The sequence below is a fragment of the Triturus cristatus genome, chromosome 7, assembly GCF_964204655.1.
Source record: "Triturus cristatus chromosome 7, aTriCri1.1, whole genome shotgun sequence".
In the NCBI taxonomy this organism is placed as follows: domain Eukaryota; kingdom Metazoa; phylum Chordata; class Amphibia; order Caudata; family Salamandridae; genus Triturus; species Triturus cristatus.
Window position 1 is genome coordinate 593,573,473 of NC_140590.1, and position 17,622 is coordinate 593,591,094.

The window sequence follows — 17,622 nt, forward strand, 5'->3', positions numbered from 1 at the left end:
TTTTAGAATCGGTATTTACCGATTCGGTAATGGTAACCTGTATCTCATTGATTCCTATGGGCCAGGAGGCCCATAGGAATCAATGGGAAGCCAGTTGCCATTACCGAAACGGTAAATACCGAATCGGTAATGGGGGGAGCTCAATCAAGGGTGGCAGGGTGTCACATTGACACCCTGTTGCACCCCTGATTCCTGCATGTGTGCACATGTGGCACACATACATGCCCTGAGGGCATGTGTGTCTGCCACATTGCACACATCTAAGGGCCAAATAATGCATTAACAGAGACATTCGTCATTTACCACCAACTTTCAGTTGGTGGTAAATAACGAATCCCCACACCCACCACACACTCCCCCTACATCTCATTTCTGTATTCGGTATTTACCGAATCGGTAAAATTACCGATTCGGTAATTTTACCGATTCGGTAAATTACCGAATACAGAAATGATCCCCCTACATCTCAAAAGCCTAAATACCGGTCGGTAACGGTATATTTACTGAAAATCGGCCGTTACCAACCGGTATTGGGCTACCTACATATGGCCCTACATGTCTAGTTTAGTGTCATGTTGCTTGAACGTCTTTAATTATCTCCCTGTTTTTACTCTTCAGAATGATTGTGGACCCTGTGATTGACGATGGGCCATCTTGTAGACTAACTGGCTTACCTCTGTGAGGCTGGTACCTTTTTATTTTGATTGCAGAGTCACTACATCATCTTGGTCCTGATGAATGTCTTTGAACCCTACACTGGGTCATTTGTAGGCAGAAACATGGTGAACACACAGAGGGAGGATTTTTTCCAAACCCCCGATCCTCTCTTGCATTTTAATATCCTCTGGGGACATCAGAATAAAGCGAATATTCAGCCTATCAGTAGATAGTTTTACTCACTGCACATTTTACTTACACTCTGCCCCTCACGAAAAACTATTTTTGTTCATCTCATTTAAAACATCTCTTCTGCTCCCCACAGGAGAGTAGTTGCCCACACCAGGCAGCTTGCTGTCCTGGTGTAAGGCGGGAACCCGATTATGAAGCATGACACCCTCAGGTGAGTGATGGTTCTTATCCTTGAAGAAGCATTCTCCCACAGGCACCTTGCTTCTTCATCCCCCCTTTTATTATGCATAGACCAGACATACTTAGTGTGCATTTCTACCTTTTACTTAAAGAGCACCCTGCCCTATGAGATACCTAGGGCCTACCTGATTTGTGACTTATGTGTAATAAAAGGGGAGTTTTAAGGCTTGGTAAGGGGTTTTAAATGAAAAGTCAATATGAAAGTGTGCACCACACACATAGGCTCTGCAGTGGCAGGCCTGAGACATGTTTAACGTGCTATTTGTATAGGTGGCACATTCAGTGCTACAGGCCCATCAGAAGCATTTAAGTTAAAGGTAGTATACACTACTGGGGACTTACAGATAAATTAAATATACCAATTGTGGATAAGTCAATGAAACCAGGTTTAGGGGTGAAGCACATGCACTTTAGCACTGATTAGCAGTAGTAAGTCTCTTAGAGTCCTAAGGTCAACACAAATATTACAGCAAAAGGAACACATGATGAAAAGAATGCTGAACAATGCAAACATTCACCCTCAGTCTCAAAGATCTGGGTTTAATCTATTGTTATTTTGCTCACCACTCCACCCCAGTTTGGACCCAGCCATATGCAAATTAGGCTGGACCCTGTTCCTCATGGAAACAGTCTATCCAGAACTGCCAAGCCAGATCCTCCCTGGACTGGAAACAAGCCTCCTTGAACCAGTTTCAGGGTATCACCCCATATCATCCAGGTTAGCCTGAATCCAGTGGCACAGTGAGTACGGAACCCTTGTCACGGCATACCCTCGCCATTGGCATGACAAACGGAAAAGGAACAAATGATGGACAGAATGCTGAACAATGCAAACAGTTACCCTCAGTCATAAAGATCTGGGTTTAATCCATGTTTTTTTTGCTCACCATGCCACCCCAGTTTGGACCTGGCCATATATAAATCAGTCTTGACCCTGTTCCTCATGGGAACAGTCCATCCTGAACTGCCAAGCCATATCCTCCCTCGACCGTAAACAAGCATCCTTGAACCGGTTTCAGGGCATCACCCCATATCAGCCAGGTTAGCTTGAATCCAGTGGCACAGTGAGCACAGGACCCATGTCTGGGCACGCCCCTGCCACTTTGGATGACAAACACAAAGGGAAAAAATGATGGATGGAATGCTAAACAATGCAAACATTCAGCCCCAGTCACAAAGATCTGGGTTTAGTACATCGTTCTTTTGCTAACCATGCCACCCCATTTTGGACCCAGCCATATGCAAATCAGTCTTGACCCAGTTCCTCATGGGAATAGTCCTGCCCGAACTGCCAAGCCAGATACTCCCTAAACCGGAAACAAGCATCCCCTAATTTCTGACCCAAATGACCTTGCAAATGTCCCAATACTATGAGCCACCCATTCCTACAGCATGGTCTTTAAGCATAGGAATAGCACAGTGCTATCCATGCCAAGCTAACCAAACTTGTTTTTACCAATCCAACGCTGTAATACTGTGTTTGGAGTGGTAAATGGCTTTTGTCATTTAACAGCTCGGCATAGATAGCACTGTGCTATTCCTATGCTTAAAGACTTTGCTGTAGAAATGGCAAATGGGCAAAAGGGCCAAATGTGTCTCACTTCCAGGAGCCCTGGCTGGGCTCGAGGAAGCAAATGTGCCCTCATCAGGACTTCCAGGACAGCCCAGCCATCAAGACGCACCATTGGAAAGCATTGTGCGCAACCAGATTGCCGAGGGGCTCGAAGGATGGCTATCTGGTAACAATGTGCCTTAGCGAAAGGGCTTCTGCATGTCCTAGGAAGGGATGGCAACTCTGCAGCCTGGGTTCTCAAAGCCCCAACTGGGTCTTAGGCATGAAGCTAGGAGGGGGGCGAGACCTACCTCTGACCTGGGGCCTGCAGTTATCTTAACATGCCAGCGAAGCAAGGGAAGCCTCCTGGGGCCTGAAGGACATTATTGTTTTGTCATGGTTTTTGCTAAACTTTATTGATTGAGGCGCTGCTGAGTGTTTGTTAAGCGAAAAAAAAATCATTAAAGGCAAACAAGAAATTGTTTCAATACAGCACACAATACCACAGCACCCCCTTTTCACTAACAAGATCTACTTTGTGTGTGGATGTGCTCATTATGAAAGTACGCCATACTTTAACTCAAAATGAAATCTGCTAATGGCTTAAGTGGGCTGACAATTTGGCCCTTGATGCATGCTTGAGTGGTTGGAGAACAAATGTGAATAACACAACCACAGATGAATGGTTCAATTGTAGCAGAAAACCTCTATAAACAACTATGCCATAAACATAATTTGGTCAAATTAAAAGGTCTTGGCTAACACAGAAATTAAAGTCAATTGTTCTGCCATTGTCAGCCACCCTCTTGCCTTTGAGACAGAAGGAAAGGAAGAGAGAAGCTAAAAAAGAAGGCAAGAACAAAGTGAAAAAAACAGGAAAGAGATCAAGAAGGAAAGATGAAAACAAAGAAGGAAAGATAGAAAGAAAGAAGGAAAGAAAGCCAGAATGAAGAATAAAGGAAAGAAGGCAAGAAAGAGAGGCACAAAAAAGTATTTGAAGATGGACCTGACGCTCTCTGCAGAGTCATTCTTAAACATTTTGCCTTCGCCCCTCCTATTTTTCTGAATTTGGTTTTGTTGGTTTTAGGACTCTGTGCACTTTACTACTGCTAACTAGTACTAAGGTGCTGCTGCTTTCTCCTCTAAACATGGTAAAATTGGCTTACACCCAGTTGACACATTTAATATATTTGTAAGTCCCTAGTAAAGTGGTGCATCATGTACCCAGTGCCTGTAAATTAAATATCACTAGTAGGCTAGCGGCATTCATTGTGCCACATGCTAAAGTAGCCTTTTAAAACATGCCTTAGTCCTGCCACTGCAGCCTGAATGTAGTCTTAAATTGGCATGTGGACTTGGCAAAATAATCCCTTTTCCAATGCCAAACATCCTTTTTAATACAAATGTCACCCCCAAGGAATCAAATCAAATCAAGGGACATTTATAAAGCGCACAAATCACACGAAAGTCTCATGGCGCTTGCGGACAGCTCAGGGGTCAGCTTGGAAGGGGAGGACTAGTTAGTTGTCGAACAAGCCATGTCTTCAGCTCTCTGTGAAAACAGTTATGATCGGTGATGTTGCGGAGATGCGGGGGGAATTTGTTCCAGAGAGCGGGTGCGAGAAAAGAGAAATACCGTCCTCCATTTCTAATAGTACGGATTCTGAGAGGTGTACGAAGTGATCTATTGCTGGATCTCAGAGTCCTGCGAGGCTGGTACCAGCTTAGCTTTTTGGCCCAATAACCCGGACCTCTACCGTACATATTTTTATGTGTTAAACAAAGGGTCTTAAAATGAATTCGCTTCCTGACAGGGAGCTAGTGAAGGGATCTCAGATTAGGGGCCGAAGGGGATATTGACGATAGGTTGAGAACATGCCTGGCTGCGGTGTTCTACAAAGCCTGGAGAGAAGATCTTCATTTATTGAGGACAGCAAGGCATTTCCGTAATCCATACGGTTGATGATCAGTCCCTAGTGGTTTCCTGGCTTCTATCGGAATCCTTTTGAAGACTTTGTGTAAGTTACGCATGATGCCAAAACATGTACCAATTATATTGTTGACCTGATTTTTCATTGATAATTGGTTATCCATTTGGATTCCTAAATTCCACACTGTCTGTCTTGGGACTGGGCAGGGGTCGAGATTTAAAGGCCACCAGTCACTAGACCAATGTTTGTGAGCCTCGCCAAACAGTACAATCTCTGTTTTGCCTCCGTTTAGTTGCAGATGATTTGTGCTCATCCACCTGTCAACATGGGACACGCAGTCTTTAAAACGTGATTTTTTTTCAGTTGGGTGTAAACCAAGGGTGATCAGGATCTGAGTATCATCGGCATACGACACAACATCAAAGCCGAAAGATCTTATCACCGTGGCCAGCGGAGTCACGTATAGATTGAAAAGCGTAGGTCTCAAAATGCTTAGGAATACCCTAAACAGCCCTTAAGGACAGGGTGTAGTGTGCTTCAAACGTTGGACACACACTTTTACGTTTTACATGTCCTGGTAATGAAAAATCTTACATTTGTTTTTCACCACATCAAGGCCTACTTCTAACTGAGGACAACATTGGATTAAATTATTATATTTAACATGTGATAACTTTAAATTGGGAGGAGATAGGAATGCTGAGTTTGGTGTCTAAAGAATTGTGATTTAAAGCCCTCTTTAATAGTAAAGTCAGAGTTTAAGTCTCAATACATTCTGAAAATGGCACCTTGGAAAGTTGGCATTTTCATTTCCTAACCATTTGGTGCCTGCAGCCTGAATCCTGGGTCATTTTACTAAGCGTATTTGGCAGCTGGCCTTTGTGTATTTCTCCCAGACTGTATCACAAAGGGAGACTGAGTGTTGCATGATCAACCATCTTGTCCTGATGGGAGGGGAGGAACTGTCACCTACCACACTTGCACTTCAAAGGAGCTGCCTCAGCACTTTCACAAAGCACTTCACACTAGCCTTTTGAGACTACATGCATCCTGGGACCAGGACAGAGAGGAAGGCAACTAAAAAACCAGATGTGGGGGAGAAGTCTAGGAGTTTCTCACACTTCAAAGCTTACACCAGGTATAAGCATTGGGCCCTCAGACCACTTTTGGACCTGTGAAAGACTAAGAAGACATACTGCTCTGCTGTCCTGCTGCTGGAAGGACTGCCCTGATTCCTTGCTGCTAGGGGGACTGACCTGCTGCCTGAGAAAGGACGATTGCACCTGTTCCTTGAATTCAGAACCACCAGAAAAACTCCAAGAGCCAGCTGACTGGCCTGCTATTCTGAGTAACAAGGACATAGCAAGCTCCAGAGACCTACCCTGCATCTACCCAGCATTCCAGACTCAACTGGACATGGCTGGCCTCTGTTGGAGTAAGTCCTGATCCCACGAGGTACCTCCCTAGTTTTAGACACTTGGCTATCATCAGAATGCATACTCTTCCTGGCCCAACTGTGGGTACCCACAGAACCAACGGAGCATGACGCAACTCAACGCAAAGCGATGCAGGACCTCGTATGGCAGCACATTGCAGCTCTTGATTGGAACTGATGCAACACGACTCATCTTGATGCAGGACCTGGCCTCACAACCCTCTCACAGCTCCTGATCCTTGGTCTTATCAGTACCGAGGCAGCATGACGCAACTTGGCGCATCATCTCACAGCTCAGTTGAAGTACAACTAGGTACATTTCCCAGTGACTGAACTCAGTCGTGTTCATGGCCAGTACTCCATCGTGGCCAGCTTGACTTTGACCCGGTCTGGCACAACCACAGAACTCCATTTGATGCTTTGCGCTTCTTTACGCTACTTTTACCTAAACGTTTTAAATTACATATCTTCAGTTCCACTGATTTGATCTTTGTCATTCTGGTTTCACTGTATTTATTAAATTGTATTCTATTTCTCTAGTTAAGGTTAGGCTTTTTCTTGTGTTGGGTTTTCACTTTACTACTGTTTGAGTGCTGCATAAATACTTTACACGTACAAAAAGCCTAAATTTTTTGTGCCAAGCTACGAAAGAGTTAAGCACAAGTTAATTTGGTGACTTTTAGTGATTCACCCTGACAAGGATTGTGGCTGTTGCTTGAGAAGGACTCATGTCCCCCTTTAACCAGCAACCCAATTTCTAATGGAGGTAAAGAAGGAAAGACAGAAAAGAGAAGAAAAGACAGAAAGAAGTAAAGATGGAAAGAAAGAAAATGAAAATGAAGGAAAGAAGGAAAGAGAGAAGGAAAGCACTCACTGTAATACAATGCAACACCACAAAGGGACACTACAAACGTTGTTTATAAAAAATAAAGTTATCTTTATAGAGATTAGGCAGAGTCAAAACGGCATAAAAACACACATACAAAGAAAATAAATTCTCCCCCCTATAAGGGGTTGTCAATAAAAGAGGTTCACTGTAGCAATGTTCTTTTATAGGAGAGAGTTCTTGTAAAGATAAAAACACTTGTGGGCTCAATATAGCAGTGACCCCTGGTTGCTAGCGTGGGGAAAGTTATCTCAGCAAATGCATATGAGGCGCTCCTTAACATTGGCGTTCCTAGGCGTAGGAAGTAACTGAAAGCAAGTGGGGCCCTTGACAACCAAAGGGCATATTATCAACGGCCAGCGATAATTATCGCTGGCCGTGCTCAGCGATTATAATATTATCGCAGGCTATCTCTGGATTTTATCGCCCTGGTAGCGCATTATTAACAACGCGTTTCTCCGGAGCGAAAAAAATTCCAGAGATAGCGAGATTATCGCCCTTTTGCAGGGAACATAGTTGGTTTTCCAGCGATGTTTCCTGCAAAACGGCAATAACCTTGCTGATACGACCCACGGGGTCGTATCAGCATAATCCACCCCCTATGTTAGGGATGGCTAAATCAGGATTTTAGCAGATGTTAGATTGTGGCAAAAACTGCAGTTTGCTAAAATCGTGTGGGCTGCCTTGTAAATATCGCGATGTAAACATCAGCGATATTTGCAAGGTAGTCCATCCGGGGTACGCCCAGTAACGTCCACTTTGCATCTCATTGGAGATGCAAAGGGAGGCGTTGGGAAAAAGGGTGCTAACATGCGATTATGCATGCTAGCACCCTCTTGTAAATAGGGCGTTGGTTTTATCTCCGCTTTTTTGGTTTTTTAAGCCAAAAAAGAAGAGATAAAGCCCTTGTAAATATTCCCCCAGATGCCCCCGCCTTAGCACCGAATGTGCTACACTTATCTGCTCCGTTTCAGAGTCAGGATCTCACCCCTAGCCAATGCGCAGTTGTGCGCCAGTCACCGAAAGGACGCTAGTTGCTCTTTAAATGCCATCTGGCATCGTTCTCTTAATGGCCCCTGCTGCACCTTAATCATGGCAAGGACGTTGTCCTTAAGTCCTGTGGGGCGCTATGCCCTTCTGACTCGGGGCAGAGAGAAACACCTTTTCCAGCCTCCGTCGCGAAGGATTGCCCTTCAAATGCCGAGCCGCTCACTCCTTGAAGACCTACAACCCGCCCCAGACTGAAACGCACGCTGCACTTGGTAAAGCAGCCCGAGCGTTACCTGGGGGGTTGTTTCCTTCTCCTGCGCGGCTGGTGATTCTTCAATAAGCGGCGGGACTTCGTCATGCTCAGAGGTCCCAACGCGGCTCCTTGCTGACAAGCCTCCCCGTTGCTAGGTGATCCTTCGTGCTGGTGCCAATCCCAGCGCAGCTTCCCTTCTTCGCTAGGTGGTGACGTCACGCTGGGCAGCTCCCTTCGCAGCAGCGCTGCCTTTGTTGACACTTTCCGGTTGCCAGGCAACAACACGGAGGTTCTCCCAGGAGAGTATGATGGCAGCTCACACTTGGGCCAGTGGCGGTGAAAGCTGGCACACAGAGAATTACTGCTTCCTTTTGATGTACTGGCACACGCACGCCGTGGTGCAGAGTCGGCGCTGGTGGTCACGTGTAGACAAAGCAGTCTTCACAAAGGCACAGGCGGTGAGCAGCGACACGCACACAGCAGCTTGCAGGATGTTTTCTTGAGAACTTTTGTATCCCTGAGTTCCCAGCAGGAGGCCAGCTCTTCTCAGGCCCTTGGAGATAGGCAGGCTTCAGAGGGGGGCAAAGCACACAGCACAGCTCCTCTTCAAGTAAGGGGGACACAGCACACAGCAGACAGTCCCTTATTCCTCTTCCTCAGCAATTACAGCAACTGCAGGTCAGCTCCCAGACACTCAGCAATGGCAGCACTTTTCCTCAGTCTTCCTGGCTGCTCTTCTTTGGCAGGGATTCCTTCTTGATCACGACGTTTCCTAATCTAATTTTACAGGGGTCTCAGTTCTACTTTTATACCCAAAAAGTCTTTGTTCTTCCTGTGTGAGGGGTCCTGGACCCAGTCCAAACCAGTTATGGGTGCACTCTACCAGGGCACATCTTCTTTCATTGTGAGTGTGGGCCAGGGCCATCAGACGCACCGCATGAGGTGGAGCCAGCATTGTGGAAGGCAGGCACAGCCCTACTCAGACCCAGGTGCTACTCTTCCCCACCACTCTACATGCAGATGGGTCTATTCAGCCTAGTGCTGACTCGTCCAGTCTCCTGGAGCCACCCCAGTGTGTACACTGGCCAGGACAACATGGCAGTTCACAGACTGTGCACAGGCGCTGCGGTGGCAGGCCTGAGATACCATTTTAGGGCTACTCATGTGGGTGGCACAATCAGTGCTGCAGGCCCATTAGTAGCATTCGAATCACCAGCTCTGGCACACTCGGTGAACTTTACTAGGGACCTACTGGTAAGACAAATAAGCCAATCATGGATAACCAATCATAATAACAATTTACAGAGAGAGCGTATGCACTTTAGCACTGATCAGCAGTGGTAAAGTGCCCAGAGTCCTATAGCCAACAACCACAGGTCAGGAAAATAAAGGAGGAAGGAGCAAAAAGTTTGGGGATAACCCCGCAAAAAGGGACATTTCCAACAATACGGGCAGAGATTCTTCCACTGGAACGTTTATAAAAGTTCCATTGGTGAACTTGAGTCCCGTATAAATGTGATCTGAAGAATTGTTTACTTATGAAGCCACATATATAACATTGAACTTTTGGTCAGCTAAACAAAGGACACTTCAAAACGAATTTACAAAGGCATTAGCAGGAGCCAGTAACCGAGAAAGCTGAGATGTGGATTGTGCTCTCCAATGGTAGGAAGTATCCAGCTTTCACCTTACAAGGGTAACAGTTAAGTAATTATAAGGTCAAATGAAAACTACTGGCACTGAAAGGAACTACCTTGCTCATTGTGAGAGAGCAAAATGCAGTCACCCAGAGTGCAGTTACCCAGCTGCTGAAGTAGACGAACCCATACCCCCATGCTGCATGCTGACCATGATGGATGAAGAGAGGTGGCTGAAATCCCCTTTAAGTGAGTATATCATATATATACTTTTAGTAAAATCAAAAGGTCTTGGATAATGTCAGACCTAAAAATGGTGAAGGAAGCCACTGAAGTAAGAGCAGATTTCTGAGACAGACAAAAATCCATCCAATCAGCAGAGACCTGACTCAAATCCCACTCTGGGTATATGTTATGTTTGGAAACAATAGTTTCACCAAGTTGGCTGTAGCCAAGACCTAAAAAGCGAAGTTTGTGCAAGAAACCCTTGTTGACAACGCAAAATCTGACCTATTAGCCTGAAGAAAACAGACCTGGGAACATCATAACCTGCCGACAAGAAGGATCCCTTCACTCTATTTAAGGGAATGGAGTAGGACAAAGTACTTCATTTTTCAAACCCATCCAAGCAGTGCTTAATTTAAAAAAAATAAGCGAAGCGCCTGAAGGTTTTTCTTTAGTACCTGCCAGTGACGGCCCGTGTCGCTAAATATCCTGGACGCCTTCTCTTGATTTCACCTGATGACTCTCCTTTTCCGTCTCTTTATATAAATCTTACAGCTTCCTTCTCGTCTACGCGTTCTTCTTTTGCCACTGTTTCCCGAACTTTCTCTTCCTAATCCCTATTACCTTTTCTGCCTTTCTCTCTCTAGCATTGGCTCAAAGTCTGGTGAAGAGAAAAATATCCTCCGTCCTCAAAGATGAGCGTGAGACCCAGTGTATACGAGTCCTGGCAAGTGTATCTTTTTCAGGGCATATCCACATTCTCGCACAGGCTCGTGTAGCTTGCTGCCTTCTGCTCACAACACTTTTCTCCTTGAGAATCGCTCATGTAATGTGAATAGCTGAAGACCATTTCATCTGTTTAAATATAGTTGTATTGTATGTTTTAGCTAAAAGCTTTTAATGAATCAAAACTGTTAATACATGTTAGTTAATTCTGCCTTAGGTGTGACTTTATAGGTTCAGTGGGGCAGATTTATGTGGGACTTGCGCCCCTTTTACGCCGCCGTTTTGCGACACAACTTCAGCACTGCGCCAACCTTACGCCGGCAGATGCGTCACGCATCTGCTTGTCCTTGCACCATGATGCACCGCATTGTAAATGCGGCGCATCTGCGGTGGCGCAAGGGCAAACTTGCGTGACGCATCTTCCTTTGCGCATCCATGCTGATTTGCAGGGATGCGCCAGGGAACATAAATCTGCCCCAGTGTATATAGTGCAAAACTCTTCATGTGTGAAAAAACAGGAGTGTCAAAAACTGCATAACTCCTTCACAGTTATGAAAGGATTGGAAGATAATCTTAACCGCATAGCTATTTGTTTATTTATTTTCATTTATCAGTAGAAACCTCTCCAAGAACAATACTTCAAAATACATCCTAATTTAAAACAATTAAAAGTAACATAGATACCCGTAATTCGTTGGCAATAATTAAAATACTAAAACTCTCCCCATCAAACGAATTGCAAAGTTTGTGGAATATATTAAGCAATAGTGTATTTTCTAATATTTTATTGTGTGAATAGAATACGTGTTTCTTTTGACTTTTTACACGTTTTACCCCAACTCGAAGATTTAGGGATTGCCTTACAGGACTCACGGTCCACAAGGTATTAGCATAAGCAAATGTAAAATGTATGAATTGTTTTCCACCATCCTGTTCTCTAACCTGATCAAATTATGGACAGACCAAAACAAACATTCACTATAAGGAATACAATTCCTCAACTCAAGTACATCAAGGATGTTGCATGGAACCATAGAGCTCTGTGAACAGGCAAACGCATTCAGTCTGTGCCCTTGTGCCTCTATGTTTACAGGCTCCTTGTCACGCATGCATGCATGTACCTATGTAAGTCGGTATTTATATAGCACACACCTAGTCGAACGGAAGCCGGGCTGTGCATGATCAAGTGCAAACATGCAGTCAGTGGGCGTCTGGGGAGGTCAATGGGGTTTGTCAGCTGTTGCTGCCTCATGATGTAGTGTTCTTTAAGGAAATGTCTTCGGCTCTTTCCTATACAGGAGCGGGCCTAGATGATGGATTCAGGAATGTGATTCCAGGTCCTGGAGTTATGATTTGAGAGGGCATGTTGCTTAGTTTTTATTTTTTGGACTTCTCCATCACTGGTCTGATGGTGTAATGGCGCAGGTGTGTCGAGCACCACTTATGGTCCTAATGAATTTGTACCTAATCTTGCTGATTTTGAAGGTGGCACAGGATGACAAGCTGACAGGTTCCAACAGGGTGATGTTTTCATATTACTTTAGGCCCTTTATGGTACATGCTGTGTTACTTGTAATTTTCTTAAAATGTACAGTTAAGTGCACTGCTCTGCACCAGTTAGCAATCAGCTTCACTCAATGCTATCTTCCCGACAGCCAAACTTCTCATAAGTTATGCATCTGCATGAGTCTCTCATATTTACATTGAACAATAAAGAGTAGCTTCAGTGTGGCTATGCTAATCGAGTCATCATATAGGTACAGAGGGGAGAGAGGTACCACTCCTTTTACATCCTCCCTATCATGAACAGAGTATACACACACAACGACGAAAAGGAGGAAGTGGTCCGTGGCCAAATTCCCCCTCATTTCTTGGAAAACGTGGAGTTGTTTAAAATTGCTCTACCAAAATGTATCAGGGATGTGTTATTTCATTTGTCCCAGTATGAACCCGGTGTGATAAAACAAAACAATCTCATTATTCAGATATGTGCTCTAACAGGATTTACAGCTAATATCATTATATATCGACCCACTCATGATGCGAGCCACAGTGTTCCAATCACAAAGAACCGTTAAAAATATTTACAACGATGGCAAAAGGTACAGTGAAAAAATGTCACTCTACATCAACATTTTTCTAACCACACGCATATAGTGTGTCATCTTCAGAGCATTCACTAATGAGCTCAGACAAATAAGCATAATGCATTAATCTCCATAAATACTGGACTCACAAAAACACGCAATATTCCACGTTTAGCGTAGCCATTTATAGATCACCACAACTTGTGATTATCACATGTGCACTCTCTGCAGGGGTACGTGTGAAAATAATCACATTGTGGATTATATTGTTTTTGTAGATAAGTTTTTGTAATACTCTCATACGTTTTCTATACCCAAAGGTATTCTAAACAAGAATTTGCAATGCAATAGGTCTCGCATTTGTGAGAGTTTAAGCTATTGGCATTGTAAATAGCAATGCATTTTATTTATGTTTTAAAAATCAACAAGTAAATAAAAGGCATTGTCATTTACAATGCCAATAGCTTAAACTCTAATAAATGTGAGTCCTATTGCATTGAAAATGCTTGTTAAAGCTCGCCAGGACTTTGGCGGAGAAAGCAACATGTTCTGTAAAGCCCGATAAGTCACTTCCTGTCCCCATTTCACTGCCTCTGACAAGTTTTGCCAACCCTAATAGCCTTGTGCAAATATCTGTGGAGGCTTGTCCGCGTTCTTCAAGATTCTCTCAAAGCACTAAAAATATAGCACACCGAAACACTTTAAAGATGGCATTTTTGTTCAAATGGCCGGGGTCTGAGGCAGTTAAATATCGTCTCTGGACGTGGGCCACCATGACTCACTCACTGTCTGCAGAGATGCTACCGGGTGCAAAGAGAGACAGCTTGCGTTTGAGAGCAGAAAGACATCACCGCGGTTTCGGAGAGCCGAAGAAACCTGGCACCATTTGGAACAATTACAAAAGAAGACGCCAAAAAAGAGAATCGTTACAGAATATCTAGGGCAAATGTCTGAAAATAGCAACTGCCACCTACTGATTAAGGGAAAAGAGCTTAAATGTAACAGCATCGTAAAAATAGTGCGTCCCTTAATGTGCACATTTTAATTTTAGAGGCAATAAGGAGGCGGCAAAGAGAGGGAACACTCTTAGAATACTAATAATACCAACTACCAGTGCAAACAGCACAAAACAGAACAGTCTCCTGGCGCCAATAAACCAGCTCAATGGTACGCACATTGTGAATAAAAACTCAGTTTATTAACACTTTGCTCCGAAATAAACATAGCAAGCATTGACCGCGCAGCAGTAAAAGTATCGCCGTGTGGCCGTAAAAGCGAAAGTAATCGCGTTCGCTCTGAAAGCGAAAGTAATCGCGATCGCAATGACGCGCTAAAGCACGAGTTTTCAAAGTGCTGCTGAAGGCTAGCCATTCGCGCATGCACGCTCGCATGAACGCAAGCACTAGGCCAGCCAGCAGCACTTTGAAAACTCACCTCCAAAATGTCTCTCCGAGCCAGCGCATGCGCTGGGCTCAGCAAGACCTAAAAACTAGTAAAGGAAAGGCAGGCTTATTTCCACCAGATCAGTGGTCCGAATGGCTATGTCCAAAGCTCTGCTTTCAGTTACTTGGGAATGGCACGTGCAGTCCTTAGCTACCCCTCAACTACACCATCCTATATTTTTCGTGAGCGTGTGAGAGAAGTACAGCTCCATGTGAGAGCCTTTCAATAAACTGCCTTTAGAATCATTTGCAGTAAAAGGCAGCATAGTGTCTTGTCTATCGTTGTTCATTTTGGCTCGAAATGTGATACTTCAATGTTAAAGTAGCATCGATCTACAGGTAGTTCAGTTGCTGTGGTGTTGTTTTGTATAGTAATGCCTCTGATGAGTATTTCGAGCACAAAAGGAAAGAGTTGAGCTTAAGGCATTGATGAATTTTGCTGTTTTTATGTTTGTGTTAAGTTGCCAGATTCGTGAGGCAGTATTCTGAAAATCAGCTTGCAATCTAAACAGGCCCAGGTCTTGGTATATTTCAGCCTAGTGGCAGTGGTGGCATTTTCCTATACTTCAATTTCAGTCTTTATTAAATCAGATATAGGTTATGTATATATACTGCTTAAGGTATTGCTCTACAGGTGTATGATTTTGCTGGTGTTTACAAACTTCAACTTGTGGGATAATATATGGCCACCAAGTTTGCTCATTCTTAGTCTTGCAGGAGAGTGTTTTCCTCCTGGATTTTCTGCTTCATCTGTTTGTGATTGTGTTTTAGGTGATAGCATTTTCCCTTAGCTGCTTCCCAATCGTAATAACCATTACTTTAAGAAAACTCAGTAGATCATCTATATATCTAACATAATATTTATTAATAGATTACATTATGAATATTTGTATACAACAAAAATCCTTATTACCATTAATGCATCAGCCGTACAGAACGCAACACACAGGAGACGCGAGCATTTCGCCCAATAGGCAGATTCAGATTACAGCAAAACGGGAATTTTACTCCAAGCACTGAGACAATTTAAGGCTGTTGTCGACAAAGCATTGCCAATAGACTGATAATGCTGTAATTGGGCCCGCTTTTTCATATACAATCATATTATGTAACCCAGCCATTTCCTCTGCCACCTTTTGTTCAGCCTTCTGGTATCCAGTCTGGGTGCAATCAACAGCCTATTGCATCTCTTAAAAATAAATACATAATACACGTAATTCGGTGGGAAAGAAAAAAGTGTCACAGTGAGTTGACAGACGGGGCTTTCATGTGTTCTCTCTCATTAGCTTTTAAAATGCTGCCACGCAGACTGTTTATATGAGTTAGACCACAACAGCGCATTGTAAATAGATCACTCTCCATTTGATGTTCATTGATCCTCACTGGATTACTTTGGATGGCAATTAGAATTTCCACTTTCAGTGATTTGCAACTGCTATGCCATTTAAAAATACATATAAGGTTTAGAGAAAATATGAATTTTAAATAAAGAAAAATGGTTCCATAGTAAGTTTCACTAAAATGTCAAAGATGGTAAGGGTTTATTATATGGACAGGGCATGGGAGCAATGATTTACTAAAACACGCCCACCGTGATTTATGACGGCCGGGAGCCATCCTGGGTACCTGAGTGCCACGCCCAGCCCGCCCCCCCTCGCAGTGCGGCACAATTTGCCACGCGGCGAAGGGGTTAAATCCATTTACTTTTATTTTTGGGTGCCCTGGTCTCTGGTGGGAGCCGGCATAAATTATGGTCTTCTATCTTTCCTATTTTCTTCATCTTCACCCTATTTAGTTCAGTTTCCACTTTTACCACACATACCTGCCTTCTTGTTTACTGTCTTCTTTTATATTCTATCATTTCCTGGAGCTGTCTCTTCCCCTTCACTTTGTTTAGTAACCTTTTCCTCGCCTCTCTTTTACATCCCTTGTGTTGTTAAAAGAATATTGTTGGGAAAGTAAATAGGAACACAGGCTTAAGTATTCGCAATATGTAGGTCAACAGAAGGCTTTTTTGAACTAACATTCAATAGTACAGCAACAGAGATGACCATCATGGACACAATCAGGATATCATATAAGGTTCTATTAGACTGTGACAGTAAAGCACAACAGGGTACCACCAAAACCATTTGTTGTTTTGATTCCCTTTCACAACTTCATTATTTTTCATATCTGTTCATGGACATGTCCCTCAATTATGAGAAAACTTATTACAACTTTGAATGGTTGACTAGTTTGTTTTAAAATTGTCTCATAAACCTTTCAAAATGATACTCTCTAGCTAGAAGATGGATAAAGATAACTTCACATAAGTGAGGTATTGTTTTTGTGACTTGTGCAAATAGTTACAGGTATCTAAATATGTCTATTACATTTTTGTCTAGCTATGGAAGTGCTCCAGAATCCTGAGGAAGAGGGCAGAGAGACTGACACCATTATGAGGAGGGAAGAGTGATTTCTGAGACAAGTGAAGTCAATTATTTTTTCCAAATTACAACTGCCCTGAACAAATCAATGCTGAAGCAAATCCTGCCAGTCAGACTAATGGTCATGCCAATAAAAGACATACACATTCGCTGGAAATCCCTAGAGGGTGTCACCTCTTGCAGATTGTGTCATCTGTACTAGGAGTCTTTTGCCCACCTAGTTTATACCTGCCCTCAACTGAGTCAAAGACGTTGCACTTTATTAAAACCTTTGTTTTTAAAATATGGCATCCGTACCTGCCTAGATGCAATGAAACTTCTTTTTAACTTAGAGATCCCTATGGAATCCCCAACTTAAAGAACTTATAAGCAAAGAACAAGTCTTGGCCTAAAGGCAGACCACAGGGACAAATCAGAGAGCATATATCACATTTTATGGATCTCTATTGTGTGCCCTGCGTTTGAAATGCACTAAATGAACTGATCTGATGTTGTTTTTATTAATGACCAAAGAAGGTGCGTGGAAGGACACACCATGCACAGACTTTTGTAACAATTTTTATTAATTGAAACAATACATTTATTTACATTTACCATCCCCATTGGCAAGAAAAGTGTTAGTATTCTGAGTTTTGTTTCTTGCGGGCTCATATGGGGAAATACTGCTTCAAGCTGTTTTATTTTCTGTGCTATCCAGAAATGACTTTGCTTCCGTTTACCGGGCATTCTTCCCATAACCGCGTTTAGCGGTTGTGGTCTGACAGTTGGTGTAGTCATTTCAGGTTGACCAGCTTAAGCAATTACGAACTGTGTATGGTTTCTGTATAGTTTTACTATGTCTTTTGCTGCTGACATTGTAGCAATGACCGAATGCGGTGTGTAAGCAGCTAGGTCTGACCAGGATGCTCCTTCTATGCTGAGCTGATCAAGTGTCACATCT

At 43.4% G+C, this 17,622-nt stretch overlaps 1 long non-coding RNA gene across 1 annotated transcript in view; it reads left to right on the forward strand.

Annotated features, from left to right (window-relative positions):
* Positions 1-17,622, forward strand: part of LOC146810171 (uncharacterized) — a 106,506-nt gene that overhangs the window by 58,038 nt on the left and 30,846 nt on the right. The window contains exon 2 of the long non-coding RNA XR_014965633.1: positions 16,641-16,723. This is a non-coding gene — a long non-coding RNA (uncharacterized LOC146810171). The remainder of the gene's footprint in view (positions 1-16,640; positions 16,724-17,622) is intronic.